The sequence below is a fragment of the Protopterus annectens genome, chromosome 3.part0, assembly GCF_019279795.1.
Source record: "Protopterus annectens isolate FY-2018-M chromosome 3.part0, PAN1.0, whole genome shotgun sequence".
Taxonomy (NCBI): domain Eukaryota; kingdom Metazoa; phylum Chordata; order Ceratodontiformes; family Protopteridae; genus Protopterus; species Protopterus annectens.
The window spans coordinates 1,292,574,455-1,292,595,267 of NC_056731.1; positions in this window are offsets into that span (position 1 = coordinate 1,292,574,455).

Consider the following 20,813-nt stretch of genomic DNA (forward strand, 5'->3'; position numbering starts at 1 on the left):
AGTATGCTGAATGATGGCTGAGTTATTGTTTCCTTAATAATAGACAAAAAAAAAATCCACAGTGTCTTCTGTAGAGAAGGATAAACTCCTGGCTGCAGTCCATTCAGTCAAGGAACTTTATAAAGTTCTTATCTATCTCTCTCAGTAGATCATAAGACCAAGCTAGAGTATAGTATGCCATTCTGAACACCTAATTTTGCAAAGGCACATACTGGACAGAGGCAGTTCCGATGAGAGCAGCAAAAATAGTTTAGTATATATAGCAAAAGACAAAGAAACTGTACATGAGTTTATTAGGTTTATTGTTAATGACAGAAGGTAGGGCGGGATATGATACAAAGTATGCAATACCACTAAAGAAATCAATAGAATCTAAATGAGTATATTCCCTTGCTCAAAAAAAAAAAAAAAAGAGAGAGAGAGATTGGGAGGAGTGAGAGCCGCAGTAGCACAGTGGCACAGAGGATAGCATTATTGTCTCACAGCAAGAGGTTCTCCAGTTCGATTCTCAGCAGGAGTGCCTTCTCTGTGGAGTCTACATATCTTCCCTGCATTTGTGTAGGTTTCCTCTAGGTGCTTCAGTTTCCTCCCACATTCTTAAGACATGCAATAGATGGGTTGGACACTCTAAACTGGCCATAGGTATCAATGTGCATGTAACTGTGTGGTGTGGAAGAACTACCATGGCAGGAATAGTCACCCAGCAGTGTAAACCTTGGCTCTAGATGAATGTCACTGATGAAGTGACACCCTGACCCCATGTGCATAAATAGGAAAAAATATTTGTGGATGATGGCTAGTGAGGGGGAAGTACATGAGAATAAAAACACAACTGGAAGACGCAAGGTAAGTGCAAGTGCTATTTAAAAAAAAAAAAAAAAAATATATATATATATATATATATATATATATATATATATATATATATATATATATATATATATACCTTCATGAATACGTAATATCTTCAACAACTGTGACTAAATCCAAGCAAATATTGGGTAGACTTAAGGCAATTGCTATGCTGGGGAGAAAAAGAATTACTAGTCGATTAAGATGTGCAGCTTAAACAGAATACAGTGAACTGAGAGTCGAGGCTAACCCAGCTGCGTTCAACAGCTGTTATGATCTGTGTTGTTATATAAAAGTGCATTAAATAGTCAATGTATTATCTATTTATAAATATAACGCGTATAAATATAGTTATATGGAGACATTCCATATAATCAAATGTTCATAATATTAAACGTTTTTTACACTTGCAGAAGTGCTCGTAACTCATTTGATTCATTCTATTAGCACAGAGTTCATGCAAGATTGTGAATGGTGAGGATAGGGGAATTTGCCCATTCCCTACTGTAGAGTGATCTTGGAGTTGATGTATATGTGTGTGTGTGTGTGTATATATATATATATATATATATATATATATATATATATATATATATATATAAAATTAGCAGGAGTGGGGTGACCACCCAAAATGGGAGGTGTAGAGTGGCTTGTCCCCTGCAAAAATGTACATGTTTTGTTTTTTCAGTGTTTTGGGTTTTGATCTTTTGGGATAGATGTTCAGCCATTTAAGATTTGTGTACTTCAATGTTTTGAAGTTTATGCAGTAGCAGGTGTAATGCAAGAGAGACACTACCTTCAGTAGTAGGTAAAGTTTATTTACAGTGAAATTTAAAATTGAAGTTCACTTCCCAAAACTAATTTAAAATGATAAGCAATTTTGTAAAGTTTTAAGAAACTCGAAATTTAGAATTCAGTACATAAAATGTCACAGTTCTTTAAACTGAAATCACTTTACTGAAACAATGCAGTTTTCCTGCAGCAGTTATAGGAAAACCACTACAAGTTGATCTACGTGGTGTTTTCTTGCCCTTCTCCTTTAATAAATCCATAAGTCGTTATTCTCTAGTAGTCCACAGCTTAATAGATTCTTCTGCTAATGGCTGACCTAGAGTTTTGCACTAAGAACAGAATTTCCCTTCTATAATAAGTAAATGCATCTGCCATTGTGGGTTTCCGGTCCTTCTTTTAAAAGCATTTCACATTTCCCAGGCTATGGAAGTTGAGGTGGGTTACTTCTTTTAAAGCAAGGAAAAAAAAAGGAGGTAAGGAAGCAAGTGGTCCCCATTCTTACCATATTGTGATTTTAGCTTTTTCTTAACATTGACCACAGTTTTATTAAAGTATTCCTCTAACCTACCAGTTGGAAGATGGATGCTTAACCACTTTATTTTAAAACACTGACAAAGCTGGTACTTTATCCTGGGCATAAATGGGGTTCAAAGGTCTATGAGAATTTATCTGGTAATTTTACCTAGGAGAAAACTAACACTAGTTCTTTGGTTATTCCTTTAAGATTTACATTTTGCTGAGGCTCTACTCAAGAACATGATCACATAATCAACAATCTCTAGAATGTATTGGTACTGACTTTACGAATGGATCTACAATATCCATGGAAATCCTTTCAAATGGGATTTTAATTGTCAATATAGTCTCTGGCAGAATTCTGCAAGCATGGTGTTGTGCTGTCTTTTGACATTCTGGGGAATCTGCACAAAAGTTTGAAATGTGTTTCATTTAACCACATCAATAAATCTAGTTAAAATTTTAGCATGCTTCCTTTCTTTCTTTCTTTCTTTCTTTCTTTCTTTCTTTCTTTCTTTCTTTCTTTCTTTCTTTCTTTCTTTCTTTCTTTCTTTCTTTCTTTCTTTCTTTCTTTCTTTCTTTCTTTCTTTCTTTCTTTCTTTCATCTGTCTGTATGTCTGTCTTTCTATCTTCCTATCTATCTATCTATCTATCTATCTATCTATCTATCTGTAGGTTCATAGGTGTTTATTAGGCTAACAACCACAAGAGCCTTTTCAAGCCTAGCCATGCATACTAAATCTCTAACAACTTCAGGTAACCTTAATAAGTGGAGAATGAAATTTTGCAAGCAGGGGCATGGGAGATTAATCATTTCGGGCTGTCTGTGTCCATTAGTGATATAGGTTCCAAATCAGGGATGAATTTCCTCTTCCACAATCAATTGTCCAAGTTGCACTTGGATTGGGTTAGAGAGGAACTCTGCTTTTCATGGATGGTGAGCCTGTCCCAGAGAAGGGTTAGTCTCTGTAATCTACCATATATTTGTTTGCCAGGTAGTTGAGCTGCAAACAAAAAATAATGGCAGTGACATTCTTTTGATTTTGATTTTGGTAAATCCTTTTTGTCTGCGATATTTTTAAGTACCTGTTGCTTCAAGTCCTGTTTATTGATATTACTCTGTCTAGACATTATAGACAGGAACTTAGGACTGTATTATTCTTTCTTTTCCTACTGTATTTGTCATGATGGCCTCTCCTCTCTTACAAATGCAGGCATCCCTCTTTATTAAATACAACTTAAATAAACAAAACAAACAAAAAAAAATTATAACATACCACCAAGACCACCAATCCAAGAAGTAAGCAAATTTAATGAAACACTTAGTGCCTCGGCTTACACATCCTTCCAAGAGTAAAAACACTACAAAATGCTATTTGCTTATATACAGCATATTGCACAAAACAATTAATAAATTAAGCATACAATTCAAATCACATACTTCCAATTACATTCTTTGTTGAGTCCCTGAGGCTCCAAAGTACCATACTTTAAAATCAGCAGGGTTTCATTTTTTAAGAGTTTGTTTTTTAAAGACACACATTCACTTATACCAACTTGCAATTTTTCCAAGACACAACCCCTAAGAGAATCAGGGTTAGAGGTGTGTGCTATCAAAAAATTACTCCCAAGGGGACTCTCTAACGTTTTATTTTTTATGTCCCTAATATGTTCCTGCAACCAGACCCTAAAACTCCTATAAGTTTCCCCTATGTAAAACTTCTTACATCCACATCTCAGCACATACACTAACCCTTCATGTTCCAACTGTATTCATGCCTAGCTATAAACTTGATGCCATTAATATAGGGAAAAGAGCTTACTACATATTGACAGATGGAACGGCCATCACACGGAACAGTGCCTTTATTTATGCTTAAGCTCTGACTGACATTAACATCTGGTAAACAAAATTGGTTATGTACCAGAATGTCAGACTCATTCCTAGCTCTTTTATATGCAATACTCAAAAAATCAGGTAGTACAGAGTTCAAAATTGTATCCCTTAGGAGCATAGGCCACAAGTTGCATGCTTTTTAAACTATTTCCTCAGTTATAACATTATCAGTTGTCACAAAGAAAACTTTCTTCTGCTCTCCATTGTTCACAGCTGTATTGGTAGATTTATTTCCACCAATACAAACATTATATTTTCCACTAGCACAGGCATAATGAGAATTTCCCTGAGAGTTAACAGAATACCTCATGTCTATAATTTTTTGTTTAGCTTCCCTGACCAGCTGGACATCATAGCATCTTCTAATAAACATTTTCTTCTGCTTCAGCTATCTCTAAATCAAAGCTCATACCAAGGCTACATAGCCTATGAATTCGTAAGAATTCATTGTAGGGCAGTACCTTGACCAAATGTTTGGGGTGACAACTATTCCCATATAAAAATACATTTCTATGTTCAAATTTCCTATGGAGACTAGTAGTAAATCCATCTAGGCTTATATCCAAAAAATTCACCTGTGGGCCAAGCTGTATACCATCAAAGCTTAAGCCCATAGTATTAGCTTGTAAGTCCTTAACAAACCCAAGAGCCTCTGTCTGGCTTCCTTGACATAAAAAATAAGATCATCAATACATCTAAAATATAAAATAACTTTTGATCTAAAAAAATCATGTCTATAAATAAAGTCATCTTCAAGTTTAGCCATGACTAAATTGACATACATGGAGGTGAAAGCCACTCCCATGGCAGTGCCCTGCCACTGCTGAGAAAGTCTTCATTGAACATAAAAAATATATTTTTTAAACAGAACATAACTAAATCTATCAGAAAATGAGACATAGAGGAGTCCTCCCAAAAATAGAACAAGGCCTGAATCCATATTTCATGCTTAATATTACTATGCAGACTTTTGACATCCAAACAGAGCCAAAACATGCCCACATTCCAAACTTTACCCTTTATTTTGTTCAAAAAGTCCTGGCTGTCCCTGATATTGGAGGTTGTACTCATAACCTATTTCTTAAGCTGTTCATGCAATAACACGCTTATATTCTTAAAAAATACCTCTGTGCATACACTATAGGTCGGCCGCTAAGGTTAGTTAAACCTTTGTATGTTTTAGGTAAGCAGTAAAAAACTGCCATAGAGCAGTTTTTCACTCCAAACTTCTTTTCCGCATCCTTAGAGGTGAAATACCCCAGCCTTAAACCTTTGTCTAACAAAAGTTGGTACTGCTTACTAGCTTCAAAGTAATCAGAAACATCACATTTTCTATAAATTTCCACATTATTCAAATGTTTATAACACATCTCTAAGTATTGTGTGAAGTGCATAATTACTATCTGGTTGCCCTTTTCCCTATATTAATGGCATCAAGTTTACAGCTAGGCATGAATACAGTTGTAACACAGAGGGGTTAGTCTATGTGCTGAGATATGGATGTAAGAAGTTTTACATAGTGGAAACTTGCAGGAGTTTTAGGGTCTGGTTGCCGGAACATATTAGGGACATAAAAAATAAAAAATTGGAGAGCCCCCTTGGGAGTCATTTATTGATAGCTCATAACTCTAACCCTGATTCTCTTAGGAGTTGTGTCTTGGAAAAATTTCAAGTTGGCATAGGTGAATATGTGTCTTTAAAAAAACAAACTCTTAAAAAAAGAATCCCTGCTGATTTTAAAGTATGGTACTTTGGAGCCTCAGGGACTCAACAAAGACTGTAATTGGAAGAATGGGATTTTAATTGTATGCTTAATTGATTAATTGTTTTGTGCAATATGCTGTATATAAGCAAACAGTATTTTGTAGTGTTTTTACTCTTGGAATGATGTGTAAGCCAAGGCACTAAGTGTTTCATTAAATTTGCTTACTTCTTGGATTGGTGGTCTTGGTGGTATTTTATCTCTCCTTATTAAAATGGATGGAAGCTTTGGAAATGGTTCCATTTCTTGCACAGTTGTTTTTTTTTTCTTTCAGTCTCAGTACTGACGTATTTTACTACCATAAACTGAGGATTTTTGCAAAGACTTTCAAACAGGTTTCTGATAATGTGCACGTGCTTGTATCCCTTCCAGTCTAAACCAGACTTTCATCCATTTTAATTACCTACTTTTGGCTATTTCTCTTTATAAAAAACATTTGTGTTTTTTTAATAATTTTTCTGGTTGCTGTTTTACCCCCCTTATTATGAGAGGTAAATTCAGGAATGTGCATTCTTAGAAGTTTGTCAAGCTGTTGTTCACAGTCCTCATTTCACTAGGGATGCATTCTGGTCAAATGTATTCAACTTGGATTCCTATACTTGTAATTTTCAAAGTACTCTGAAGTAAGGAAATGCTTGGTCAGTTATGAAGTAAGTTGATAAAATGGCAACTAAATCTACAGAGTATGTTTCTTTACTCAAAAGAGTTAGACTTTTTACACATATTATAGATACTCTTTTCTTTCTCCAAAGCAGTATACTACTATAATTTTCCTCTTATCACGTCTTTTATGTTTACAGACACATGGTTCTTAATTAGTGTGACCATGCTCCTAGATTTTAAAAGCCACTTCAATTCCTTCTCATTGACCAACACTGCATATTTGACTTGGAAGTGGTATAGAATGAATATGCCAATTATGTTATTCAAAGACTCACTGTGTCACACACGATTGCTATATTTTCATTATCAGCACATTAGTAACAAATCATATTTTTGATATACACATTTACATTTTCATTATCATCATGTTGGCTAGAAATCAAATGTTGCTAGTTTCAACATTCATATTACTAGTCAGACAATGTTGAGTGATATGCCTCTTCTCCCATGTATAAATCATACTATATCAATTGCTGAGAATTTATGTGTATTCAGAGACATCTATGAATTATTACCTGCAAACAGAGGCTGTTTATTTGAAAAGAATGCTTCAGCAGTTATTAATCTTTTGATTGGTGCAATATTGGAATCCATTTATTGGTACTGCTAGGGTCACTATGAAAGTCCCATCTATATAATCTATTTGGGAGTGTCTTTTTAAATTATCAGCTGCTAAAATGTTTATCATTTTCCTTTTATTATTCATGTCTGGTTGTAACAATAACTTTAAAATAATGATTTAAATAAAATTTTTGCGATCTTAGTGTTTTACTTGAGATTAAACTTTCAGTTAGGAATCCTGGTTGCTTGCATCTTAGAAGATATATCTTCTCTAATTTGCAGTTTGTTTTTTTAGTTTATGCCAGTCTATATAAACTATACCTTCCATATATATGTAACCATTGAGTGCTCCCCCTTGTAAGATCAGCAGACAAAATTTTATACCAGTCAGTCTTAAACTAATTTTCCTGTATCAGGTGTCTTCTAAAGTATCAAGATGACTGCATTATAATTTTTGCTTAGTTTTTTAGTGGTAAGGTGGTCTTTGGTGGTGGGTCTGTACAGTGTCTCTTATTCTCATTAGTCCTTGCAGGCTGATTAAATACTAGTCAGTAGTCTGTTGAGAGCCGCGCTTCTCTCCTGAAGATCCATTATACATTGACCCAAATTTATGTTGGTCTACACTATAGATTTGATGAGCTTTTGCATTGTTGTAAAAATGTTACAGTTTACTCATACAAGAAAATCGCTTACATTTTGTGCAGTTTAAAGGATAAATACTTAGATAACAACAGTTCTTTCTATCCAAGTGGAGTTTATAACTCAAATGTTCTTACACTTACAAGCAGGAATGAAGGGATTGAAAATAGTGCAAGTTGGTGTGAGCATGTACATTGTGTGTGTGTGTGTGTGTGTGTGTGTGTGTGTGTGTGTGTGTGTGTGTGCGCATGCATGCACGCACGCATGTGTGCATGCATGTGTGTGTGTGTGAGATCTAAAAGTGAAATATAAAAAAAATTTAAGAAACTCTTACAGGATTGGAAGTATTATGAAGAAGGTATGACTTACTACATTAGAATTCTAACTGTTTAAATGTGCAGGAAGAAATCACTTGCAATCTATTAAACACCAGCTTGTAGTAATTCTACAGATGAAAAACAACACAGCTTTTGAAAGGGTCCACTGCATTACCTAAAAAAGGGGCCTCTAGTCTGCAAAGAAATCTTATTATTTTGTTCCATGACTACAGTATCACAGAACTTGCCTTAAAGAGATGTTGAGATAACAATAGTTGAGGTTCTCGGGTGCATTACTCCCATATAAAACAAAAATTTCTTTTTCAAGAAAAAAAGCATTTGTCCCTCTGATCAGTGATCTTTGGGACATAGTACTGCAAGCAAAATGTATTTTCTGGTCATCCCACTGGTAAAGGAAGACAGCCAGCAGTCATAGTTTGATATTATAGCAGGGGAACTGCCAACTGTTGAGCTCCTGCTCTACATGAAGGCCTCTTGGCTTGCTTGACAGTCCAAATAATCAATGGTTTCCATGATTATCCTGCTGCAGTCCCTCTATGTACATTTCAGCAATATTCCACTGCTCAAATGGTGCATGTTTCTCTTCCTGAGGAACCTGTTTCCTTCCTTCTTAGCCCATTTTCTGTTTTGCATGCAGTTTGATAGCTGTGGTTTCCCTTATAACATGCCTTTTTAATGCTTTTATACAGTACCTAGCAACTATTAACTGTAGAACTAGCGGTGTGCACATTCAGAGTAATGTACATGTTTTGCATGGTGATGGTATTAGCATGCAGGCTGTAGTGACTTTAAGATGTATGACTCTCCATCTTCGCAAGTTTCCTTTCTGCATCTGCAATGGAACTCAAGCAAACTGCCTCATCATGGTGCTGCTTTGTTATCATTAGCATAATAACTATGGAGGGATTTCATTACTTTTTCGTAGAAGCCTTGCCTATGAATGTTTTGACTAGTGACTACAACTCATAGCATTTGTTTTTCTTTCTGAATTGTTATATACATGGGAAACTGAATATTTATTATTTTAATGAAAATAAGACTTTGAATGTGAAGAATTTTGAATTAGAAGTGTAACAGGTTTTGACTAACACATCAGGGAATAGAAATAATTTACATGTGATATTCATATTTTAAGTTTTTACCAGGTTAGTATACTCTTGAGCTGGAAATACAGTTTGAGCCTATGTTTGGAAATGCTTGGCAACATTTAACGACCTATTGGGAAAAATCAGTCCTTGGACTGAATATATAAAGTCTGTACACAGTAGACAGATAACAGCCAAATGCAAGTATATACATTAATATTTAATGTTTTTAGCAGATATCATATCAGTGCCCAGTTAGCAACATGTGAAACATACATACAAGCTGCTTGCCTTTTACAGATGTTAGTAATGATATCATTAGTAGTATTTGCTGCTGTTTTAACTTTTCCAAGACTTCTGGGTTTCTAATACTGTGACAGGAAGGGACCCCCATTCCTAAGTCAAAGTATGATTAAAGTTCATGAAATTCACATTGTTTCAAGCTTTGATGTTAGCCACTGCTCTTTACAGCACCTGCAATGTGCCCATTAATGACTCCTTCTCCAATTCGTACGGAGTTATATGTATCGGTAACATATCTAAGTATGATTGTAAATTCTTTTTTATAAGACCTGATGCTCCTATTAGAACTGTCTAGGGATCCTTTTTCCACATTGCCCTTGTTTCTGCCTGCAAATCCTGGTATTTTGTGACTTTGCATCTCTCTGTACGTAAGACACTGTAGTAGCTAGATGTAGCAATTTCGTTAATCAATGCTACTATTTTCTTCTTTTCGTGTTCTGCTATATCTGGTTTTCTTGCAACTATTTTTTGAACTGTTGGTAGTGGGTGAGCCATGTGATATAAACTTCATCATTTTCTAGAATGCTTTGTGATTCATGTTTCCAGTGTTTTTCAGCTACTTTGATATTATAATGTTTGCACAATCCCCAATGCAACAGTCTTGCCACATTATTATGCCTTTCAGTATACAGTCCTTCTGCCATTAGTATATCACAACCAGCAACAAATTGTGTGACTGTTTCCAATTCTGTTTTATAAAATGTACATTTGTCTGTTTCTCCCACATGTTCAATGAACTTTGTAAACCAATGTGTACGTGGTCCACTATCTTAGGCCACCAAAATTAACCTTTCTTCTTTTGGTTTAAATTCACTACTCTTTAACTATTCCTGCATTCGATCCTGATCAGCATAATGTTTTCCAAGAGTTTTCTATACTAAAAAATTATATTTATGCATTTTCCACATTTATTGCCTTCTCATCGGATCCTTCCTTTTATATTCTTTTTTTTTTGGCACATTGAGTTGCTACCTGATTTTTATCTACTTCTGGTTTGATTTCCATTCCTGTTTGACACTGATATGCTTCTGCTAAACTAAGTAGGGAATTCATTTTAATCTTATTCTCCTCATGTTTCAAAACTTTCACTAAATTTGGGTCTTGTGAGATCAGCAGATATATGTGCAGTCTCATGACTGCAGATCTATACATATAATCAGTTTTGAAAAGGCCTATACCTCCTGCAGAATGGGAAAGATATAATTTTGGTATGCACTGATTTTTATAAATAATTTGATAAGCATGAAGCATACTTGTTGTTTTCCTGTCCAACCTATCAGACACCTTTTGGGTCCAGCCAATCACTGCAAAACTCTAAATTATGACAGTAAGAGCAAATTGGTTTATAGCTTGGACTTTGTTCCGAGATGTCAATGTTGATTTCAATATTAATTTAAGTCTTCTAAAATATATCTTACTAAATTTTATTCACATTTGTTCATGTTTTATCGTTCGTCCTTCATCACTTTCCAAACATTTACACACTCCCTCTTTCTCAAGCTGTTTTACATCATATTCTTGTCCCAAACTGATGTTTTCTTGGTGCTGCAGCTTTCCTGTTTTAAGGGTTACTTTTGCACATTTATCAAGACCAAATGACATTTTTACATCATCTGAAAAATATTTGGATCACTTGCAGTTGCGCTTTCTTTTCCTCATCTACTGAATTATACAGTTTTAAATTATCTACAAAAAGAAGTTGAGAAGTCTTTACAGTTTGTTTTTTTCTGGGAGCCAAATTGTAGCCATGACCTAATCTGTTAAGTAGACATCTTAATGGGTTAAGGGCAAGACAAAAGAACAGCGAAGACAGTGAGAAAGTTACTCTGGAATATCCCCCTTTGAATTTTTATCCCTGTAAAAATAATTTGTCCTTTATCATGGCTTAACTGCAAAGTGGTTTGCCACTGTTTCATGACTGCTGTAACATAATAGATCAGTGTAACGTGTATATTATACATTTTAAGGACTCTTTCATCCATGAATATAGGATACTGTCAAATGCTTTTCTGTAGTCTATCCATGCCACACTTATAAATTCTTCCCCTTTTTACAGTTCTCCATTATAACTTTATTTAACAACAAATGGTCCTTTGTTCAATATGACTTTCTTGTATTACCCTTTTGTTCTAATGCCATGACTGAGTTTTCTTCTAAATGACTATAAACTCTGTCGGCGTCAATTCTGGTATACAGTTTGTACGTCATTGGAAGGCAACTTATTGGTCTATAGTTTATAGGGTAGCTTACAGATTCACTCAAGTAGGAATAATGTTTTCCTTGTTGTTAACCAGGCTAGTGTCTGTTTAGAGTGTGTATATAAATAGTCTTATTCATAGCTAAATTGTCATGTAAAGATGTTAATACTTTAACCAGAAGTTAGATACTCATCTGGACCTGGGGTTTTCCAATTAGGAGCTTTTCGTGAGTTTGTTTCAATCTCTCTGGGCATTACTTCATCCCATTTCATATCTTCTACATTTGAACTTCTTATTCTTTCTTTTACGTCTTCTATCCATTTAGCATCTTTGTTATGTTCCACAGGATCTTCATAGATATTTCTCCAAAATGTATTCATTTCTTCTTTTTGGTGGTGTTTCAACTCCTTTTGCCTTGTTTCCCAATTCGCTATAATTCTTTTTGGGTCAACAATAAATATCTTATTTTGTACTTTTCCTTTGTATGTACCTACATATCTCCTAAGTTTTCTGCCTGTCCTGATATTTTTGGTTTATTATTCACAATAGTGCATGATAGATCCTGATCTGTTATGATACTGCACATTGCTTTTATCATGTCTATCTTTCTGAGTATTTCTGTTGATCTATTTCTGCTTCTATATTCTTCTAACAGTGACACTTCTTGTCTTAACTGCTTTATAGTGTTCTTTATTTGGGACTTCCATTATGACATTTGATTTCTCCCCTTCCTTTCCCTCACTACCCTGTATTTTTGTGGTAAGACTTTATCTGTTATTAATTTTGCTGCACATTAATATATCCTATTTACTTCTGTTATATTGCATGAATCTCTATGGACAGTTCTAATTACTGTGTTCATTTATTTTATCAAACTTCTATTTGTTTCATTGATCTTAATATGTCTATCCATCTCTATTAAATCAAGCAACTCTTTTCTTAAATAATTTTCTTCTAAACTGAGGGCACGTTCTTTGTTCTCCATTTACTGCAGGCATTCTATAGAAAGTATAAACAAAGACTGAATGCCTCACCACCAAAGGTAGATCTGCCACAATAGAAGACAAAATAAAAAAATCAAAACAGAACAACCACTCAGCAGCTGATTCCACACTGGCCACATTGTTTGTGATGTAATTGTTGTTACAATTTTATTGGTGCTTTTATGCTTTATATTGTTGTTCTATCATGATTTTATTTTGGCCTGATGAAGTTGCAACACCACGAAAGTGCTCACCATTAAACTTTTTTTCTTTCCTGAATATCACTGTGGTGGTTCTTCTGTTTTGATTTTCTATTCTATAGAAAGTTACAGAACATATTCCTGTGAAACATTCTCTTCATTTTCATCCTGTGTCATCTTCTTCTTTTGGCTTTTCCTGGTTAGGGGTCGTCATAGCAGATCACCTGTCCAGTCATGATTGGCAGTAGAGTTTTTACTGTGTCGAGTTGTCAGCCCGGCACCCAACTTTCCATGGAAGGCACACACACACACACAACCTCACACCTAGGGCCAATTTAGAGTGTCCAATCCACCTACAGCATGTCTTTGTGATGTGGGAGGAAACCAGAGCACCCGGTGAAAACTGATGCCACCACAGGGAGGACATGCAGACCCGCACAGAAAGCACCCCAGCTGAGGATCGAACCGGAGAACATCTTGCTGTGAGGCAACAATGCTAACCACTGTACCAGACTGGCCGCCCTTCATCCTGTGTCATGTGTTGCTCATTAATATGGAACACACTAGTCTATCACTCCACAACATTGACCACATCAGAGTTGCCACAGTTTCCTGTTCCTTCCCTTGCTGTGCAACTCCAGCTGAATGTTTGTACTGGTTTCCTGTGCAACACTCCAAAGAATCGTCATATGACAACTGATCACATGTTGCCCTCTCCACTGGTTTCTCCTTAATTTGGGGATCCATTGCTCTATCCTGCTGTGATGTTATCTGAGTTAGATTTTCTACATTAAATCCTTCAATTTGCAGGAATCCATAACCTCAGTTTCTGTTTCTTTAACTTCACCATTACTAATCCTTTCTTCTACTTTTCCTCCTTCCTTACTTTTTGTATTGCCAAATGTTCCTTGCCTGGATGTCTTTGCCTAAATTTTTTCTTCAAGTATCTTTGGTACAGCTCTTTTTGTATTGATTAGTTTTGCTTTTTCCTTTGCATAAATATTGCACTTTATTAAATCTCTTTTTCTTTCTCACATCCATATTTCTTCTTGAGATATCTCCTTCTCCTCCTGTTTTCCCTTAATTTTGGGATTCATTGTTTCATCATGCTGTGATGTAACCTGTGTTAGACTTTCTACACTAAATCCTTCACTTCCCAAGTATTCCATAACTTCAACTCCTATTTTTTTAACTTTTCCTTTACTAATTTTGTGTTCTACATTCCTTCTTTGTCATCTTATTTTTTAATGTGAAATTTTCCATATCTGGATGCCTTTGCCTGTACTTCTCTTTGAATATCTTTGGAGCTGTCTTTTTGTGTTGATTAATTTGGCTTTCTCCTCCTGTTTCTTTCCCATGTTCATATTTCTTTTTATACCTTTCCAAATTTCTAGATTTTCACTTCAGTCACTTCTTTTTCCAAATGGCCTAAGGTTTCTTGGTCTATATAATGTTTTTCATAAATCTGTTGTATTTATGAACACATGTTTTTATTTGAAACTTCTGACAGTTTTTCTTGTGGAAGTATTTTTTCTTTCCTCTAATTTCTCTCTTAATCTTTTTGCATATCTTCTATCTTGAAAGTATGGGCTTCTTGCATAATAGCAACAATACATAATTTATTTCTTATCCTCAATACTCCACTCTCTCATCTTTATGGCTCTTTTTTCACCTATCAGTTTTTGGAAATTTTGTTGACTGCTACCTCCTTTTACAACACGGGTGGACATCCCCCACTGGGTCTGGCCTAGCCCCAATGTAGGAATGTTTCTGTGCTGTGAGGAGTCTACACTGTCATTTTTTTCCAGTCCTGGCACCAGAGTGCTTACCAAGATTAGGCACATTTTTATCCTGGGTCTTGTTCACCCAGCTATCCTTTTTATTTTTTAATCTACTTATATCCATGATATAGTCTATATAAAATACAGTCTATACATCAGTGTCATCTTGGTGAGATTTTGAGAAAAAAACAGGGTCCACCTAATAAAGGTACTCCCCAAGGCTTGAGGATTAATTCTATTCCAGCAATGCTACTCTTCTTTGCTTGCTGACCCCCTGTCTCCATTTGGAGCAATTCTGGTGTGTGTGTGTGTGTGTGTGTGTGTGTGTGTGTGTGTGTGTGTGTGTGTGTGTGTGTGTGTGTGTGTGTGTGTGTGTGTGTGTGTGTGTGTGTGTATGTGTGTGGGTGTGTGAATATAAATCCTGCTTAAATTGGAAGGTATATTTCTAGTACTTTCTATAATGCCTTTCCAGCTTTATGTCTTTTGTTTTGGTGTGAGGATTCTGTTCTTCAGCTTTGTTATTCATTTTTTATTGTAATGGGATTACTACTTATTGTTACATTTCAATATTTGAATGGCTTCTGTATATTTCAGGACAAACTCATCTTTTGCTGATCAGCCATTTATGGTCCCGGTCCTGATGAATAATGATTCTTGGATAGGGAGGTTAAGACCACAGCTCCCCCACTAAAACTTGACTTGTAATGTTAGAGACTTCAGTACTTGTCTTAAAAACAAAAATTACATTGTTTACTCATGTCTGCTGTCCAGAAGAAAAGGGACAGCATTGTTTTTCTTTTCCCCAAAAATTAAGTAAAGAACCCTTTTGCACATGGTAGAGGAGAGAAGGAGTTTAAAACTATGATAATTTAGCCAATTGTTTTTTCATAATTCTTATTCAACAAAATTTTATTTGGTGACTAGATTCTATTCAAACTAGATAAACATTGGTTAGAATTAAGACATTTTGTTGTATTTTTGTTTTAGTTATTCTTTCTTGGCACAGTAGATAATATATGAATGCTTGAGGAACTTTCAAAAGCTGTAATGTAGTTATTACTGATCTTAAATCTAAGTGGGAGAGATGGAAAGCTTTCCAGTTGCCCAGTGGTATACTATCTCCTAAATTACTAACAGCTAAATTAAAACACAGAGGAAAATTAATGACTATCAATTTCATAAACGAGCAGTGAATAATGCCTCAACACAGTATCTTCAATATTAATACCATAGGTTCATAGGTTCATAGGTGTATACTAAGCTAATGGCCCTGGGACCTTTACTAGTCTAGCCATAGGATTATCTTGGCATCATGCCACCCAACATTGGTTCCCAGTGTCTCTGTTGAGTAGAGCCACTGGAGTGATCCCTGGGGTGAATTTTCTATTTCCTATCCACTCATCAAGATTTCTCTTGAAGAGGGCCATTGAGATGCTCTGTTTGACATGTATGGAAAGTCTATTCTATAGCAAGAGCAGTCTCTGGGTTATGAACCTGTTCCTCCGGCATGTTCTGTTGATTGTGGTAATGAGGTTGAGGTCTCTAGAGTGTGTGGTGTGCTGGGATTGGGATTTCTTTAAAAGTAGCATTTCTAACAGAGCTGGGTCAGGCATAGCTTTGTAAGTCAAGCAGAGATTGCCTCTAAGTAGGTGATATGAGACGGAGAATAGTTGGAGTTTTTTGGTTCTGTCCATATAGGACAAGTGTTTAAGACCTAGGATCCTCTTTGTGAGGTACTTTTGTGGCCTCTCAAGTTGTTGCAGGTGTTTAGTAAGGTACATGCCAAATGGGGCATTGTACTCGATGACTGGCCTAATGAGGGAAGAGTAGAGGGAGACAATGACCTCTTTATAACTGGTTGCAAAACCCTTAGTAATGAGATGTGCCACATAGAAGGACTTTCTGACCACAATGGCAATGCGGTGGTCAATAGATAGGTTGCTGTTAACCTGTGTTCCCAGATGTCTTATAACATCTTCTCTGTTCAGTGGACTACCATCAATGTGGTAATTCATGTGAACCTGGTTTTTCCCAAAGGGGATGATGACACATTTTTTGGCATTGAGCTTAAGGCCATGGTTCTGACACCAGTTGCTGGTCTCAGTGAGGCCTTTCTGTAGGATGTGACTCAACATCTCTTGGGGAGTTAATAATAGCTTCCAACTTGCAATCATCTGTGAAATTTATCAGCCAGAGTCCCATTGTGTTGGCCTGGACTTCAGAGAAGTAGATAGCAAACAGGAGAGTACCCAGGACCGAACCCTGTGGGATTCCACTCATGACTGGTCAGCAGACTGACTTGGAGTCAGGTACTTTCACACTGTGGGTTCTATATGTGAGCCAGTTTGCAACCGACCTAGTGATATAGGGGTTCATGCCTAGCATAGTGAGTTTTTTCTATGATTCTTGAGTGGGACATGGTATCAAAGGCCTTGGCCAGATCAATTTAGGCTGCATGAACCACCTTGCCTTCATCCACAGCAATGGTGACTGACTCAAATAAGTTGACCAGGTTGAGCAGGCATAATCTTCACTTCACAAAACCAAACTGTGTGGGATCCAGAGTTTGGAGATTCACAATATACTTGTTTATTAGGTCCATGATGATGTGTTCCATAGCTTTGGATATCAGACTCGTCAGGCTAATTTGTCCAGGATTTTAGTAGGAAAATGCCGCAAAACCAGAGAAGGATGAACAATAATGATCATTAACAGCTAACTAGTAGTGCTGTAGAAACAATGGCAGATACGTTCCAGGATCTGACTAACAAGAAGTAAAGGAGTGCCATATAAAACATCTGACAGGGACGAAAATGTACAGAAGCTTCAACTATGGAACTATGACTTTGCTATCATCTGGTTGATGCATCGAATATAAAATTCAATCAATTAAATCAAAGCAGTAATTGACAGCACTAATTTGGAAAGCAAGCAGAGTAGGCTGAGAAAAGAGATCATAAGGATCAGTTTCACTACAAGCAGCTTCATTGTTCTGCACGTGTTGCATGAAGTATGTCACTTTTAATAATGTACTACAAAATTGTTTCTTTTTGTTAAGAAATGGATTAAAATCATGCTGCATAGCATATTAATGATTTGGAATTGCAAATTATGGCAACCAATGCATTAGGTAGATGGTTAACTTCAACACAGTTAAGTTTAGCAACAGAGTAAAACAGCTACCTACGAAAAGAGCAAAACATTGTTTTAGGCTGTACTCACATAGTTCACTTTCAGTGAAGAAACATAGTTTATTGGTTCCGGTTAAAAAATTACATTGTTAGAGGAATACAGGACCTTTTTTGCAAGCTGCAGCAGTACTCGTTTCAGTCACAACCTTTAAATGTTTAATTTTGATATAAATCATTGTTTTTATCAGATGGGTTTTGATGCCTTGTCTTTCTTTATTTTTGTAAGTTTGGAACATATTCATGTCTAACAGAGTCAGTGATGCTGGGAAGCTGACTAGCATTCATTTTGTTACACTGCACTTTGCTACAATTATCTTCTCATTAATGGATAGGATGTACAGAAATCATGAAATATTTTGCTTGGCGGAGTGTCCCAAAACCAATCCATTATACTTCATTCATGTCTGATCTAGGACAGGGCTAGCTAGTAACTGCTATGTCTATTTAGTATTGTCACATCCATACTGTATTGTGCACACCCCCATTTCAAACACACCTGTCAGTAAAATAAATAATATCACATACCTGACCTTCATTTCAAAAGGAGCTTTAAATTCTTTCAAGGATTAGAAGCAATATTTTACAATGAATACTATTTGACTGTAACTGGGCTGCTACTTTCTCAATATGGAAATAATAACACAACACATTCTTTTACTCTGTATGCCTCTCTTCTTTTGTTGAATAGAAACATAAAATCATACTTTGATTTTATGCCAGAGGCTTTAAATATGTTGCCTACCCCATACACGCACTCTTTCCTCTTAAGGTTTCTGTAACCCATGAATGCTTTATGAAAATAGTTATTTTGCCTTTGTTTTAATGCAGTGTATACTATAATTCATATTGCAACCATGTTTCTTCACTACCTGCATACCTCATTCCTACATATTTCACAGAACAAAATTCATCCTAATGCAAGAAATATATTGCACCTGCTTCACAACTAAGGTCAGAATGAATGACAAATCCAGAAAACTGAAATGGGTTTTCACTTAGATTCAAGCACCACCACCACCACCACCACCTAAGCAGTGATGTTCTGTCAATATCATGGCTTTCAGCCACTCCTTTTCTGGAATTTGTTTATGATGCCATTAAAGTGCTGGATCCATTATTTGTGTTACCTCTGAAAAGAGGCATTTCTATCAAAATAATCCAATGTAGTTAATAAATAAATACCTACTTATATACATGCATACAGAGACATATATACATAAATGCACACATATGTATGTGGGATTGCTTGTTGTTGTTCAACATCGACCACATAAAATTTTAAATGTGAATGTCGATATGCAACTATGCACCCATCAAGAAACAAATTCTGTGCATACAAAATTAGAAAAACAAAAGCATTACTTTTTGTTTTTTTTGCAAAGTGCAAGCCTCCCTGTACCACCATACTCCCCTGAAAATGATATATATTAACTCTGAGATTGCACAATATTGGGAAAACAATATCCCTGAGCATGGGGCCATTTCATTTACCGATTGAGCATCTATTCAGTCAACCAAATATGGTCAACTAAAGTTGTGTTGACCAAAACCACTTTAGATAAAAAACAGTGTGTGTACACATATATATATATATATATATATATATATATATATATATATATATATATGTGTGTGTGTGTGTGTGTGTGTGTGTGTGTATATATATATATATATGTGTATATATGTGTGTGTGTGTGTGTGTGCGTGTGTGTGTGTGTGTGTGTGTGTGTGTCTGTGTGCGTGTGTGTATGTATGTATGTATATACACATATGCATTTAACTAACTTTTTTAGCAAATTTTAAAGGAGAAAAGTCTCATTGAGAGTGGAAAGATCTGATATGTTTCCCCTTCTTTTCTTGTGTGAATAAGACAAAGGCTGACTGAAAACTGTCAGATATCAGGTTCAACCTCATTTGTAGGAACATTTGTGGAACTACCACTGACCTGGAGGCTACTGAGGCAACAGACCCAAAAGTTTAGGCATTAGCCATAGGAAGGACATGTCAGATAAATATGAGTTTTTAAGACACAAGCAAAAATAACATCTGATGGAATTAGTTTTCTCTGATTTTCTTCCTTAATATACACTCTGGTACTCTGGCCATTGTAGTAAAATGTTAACAGTCTTAAAGTGAGCACTAGAGGTTTAAGAACATAGTAAGGATATAAATGTTTGTCCAAACTAATTTTTTAGAGATTTCAGAGTAAGAAACAAAAGTTCCAAGAAAGTAAATTTTTGCAGTCCTCTATTAGTTCATAGTTTTAGAAATATTTTTTTAATTAGTGCAGGACTCAGTGACACAAGTGCCTTGTTTGGACTCACAGCATAGTACCCAGTTTGAGTGAGTGTGCACCATAGTTCAGCTCTGAGCCTGCTATTGTTTATATATTGGTGATGACCTACAACTCTAAATAGGTCAGAGTGGAGAGATCAACAAATATGCAGTATGAAGATGATGTGATATTACAAGCAGACTGACAGGAACTTCAGAAATGATAGAGGACTGGAATGCAAAACTGAAGGCACGTGGGATGAAACTGAGTACAGACAAGACAGTTGTCATGGTAGCAAATGGAGAAAATCAGAAGAAGTTGAAAACTGAGATAGATGGGAAAGTTGTGGAAGAGGTCAACCAATTCAAGTATTATTCAATTGTGGTTGAGGAGAGGGCAAGTTTATATAAAGAGGTCAAAAAGTGTCAGGGATTGTATATGATAGATAAATGCAAAATAAGCTAAATGGCATGGTGTATAAAATAAAGGTGTGACCATTGTTTCTGTATAGCACATAAACCTAGATAGTGAAGGCAGAGATGCTGAGGAAGCTTGAAGTTATAGGAGTTCAGATGAAGAAATGAAGACATCAGGGCAGAAGCCAAATGAGCCCTATTTTAAAGCTGGCCCAGGAGAACAGATTACACTGGAAAGTCACAAGGGAAAGAAAGCAGAAGACTTCTGAAGAAGATTTGAGAGAGACATGGTGCACCAAAGCAGACAGTCAAATATTAGATTCAGGATTGCTCAGCAGGCAATGACAAGGTTAGAGGAAGA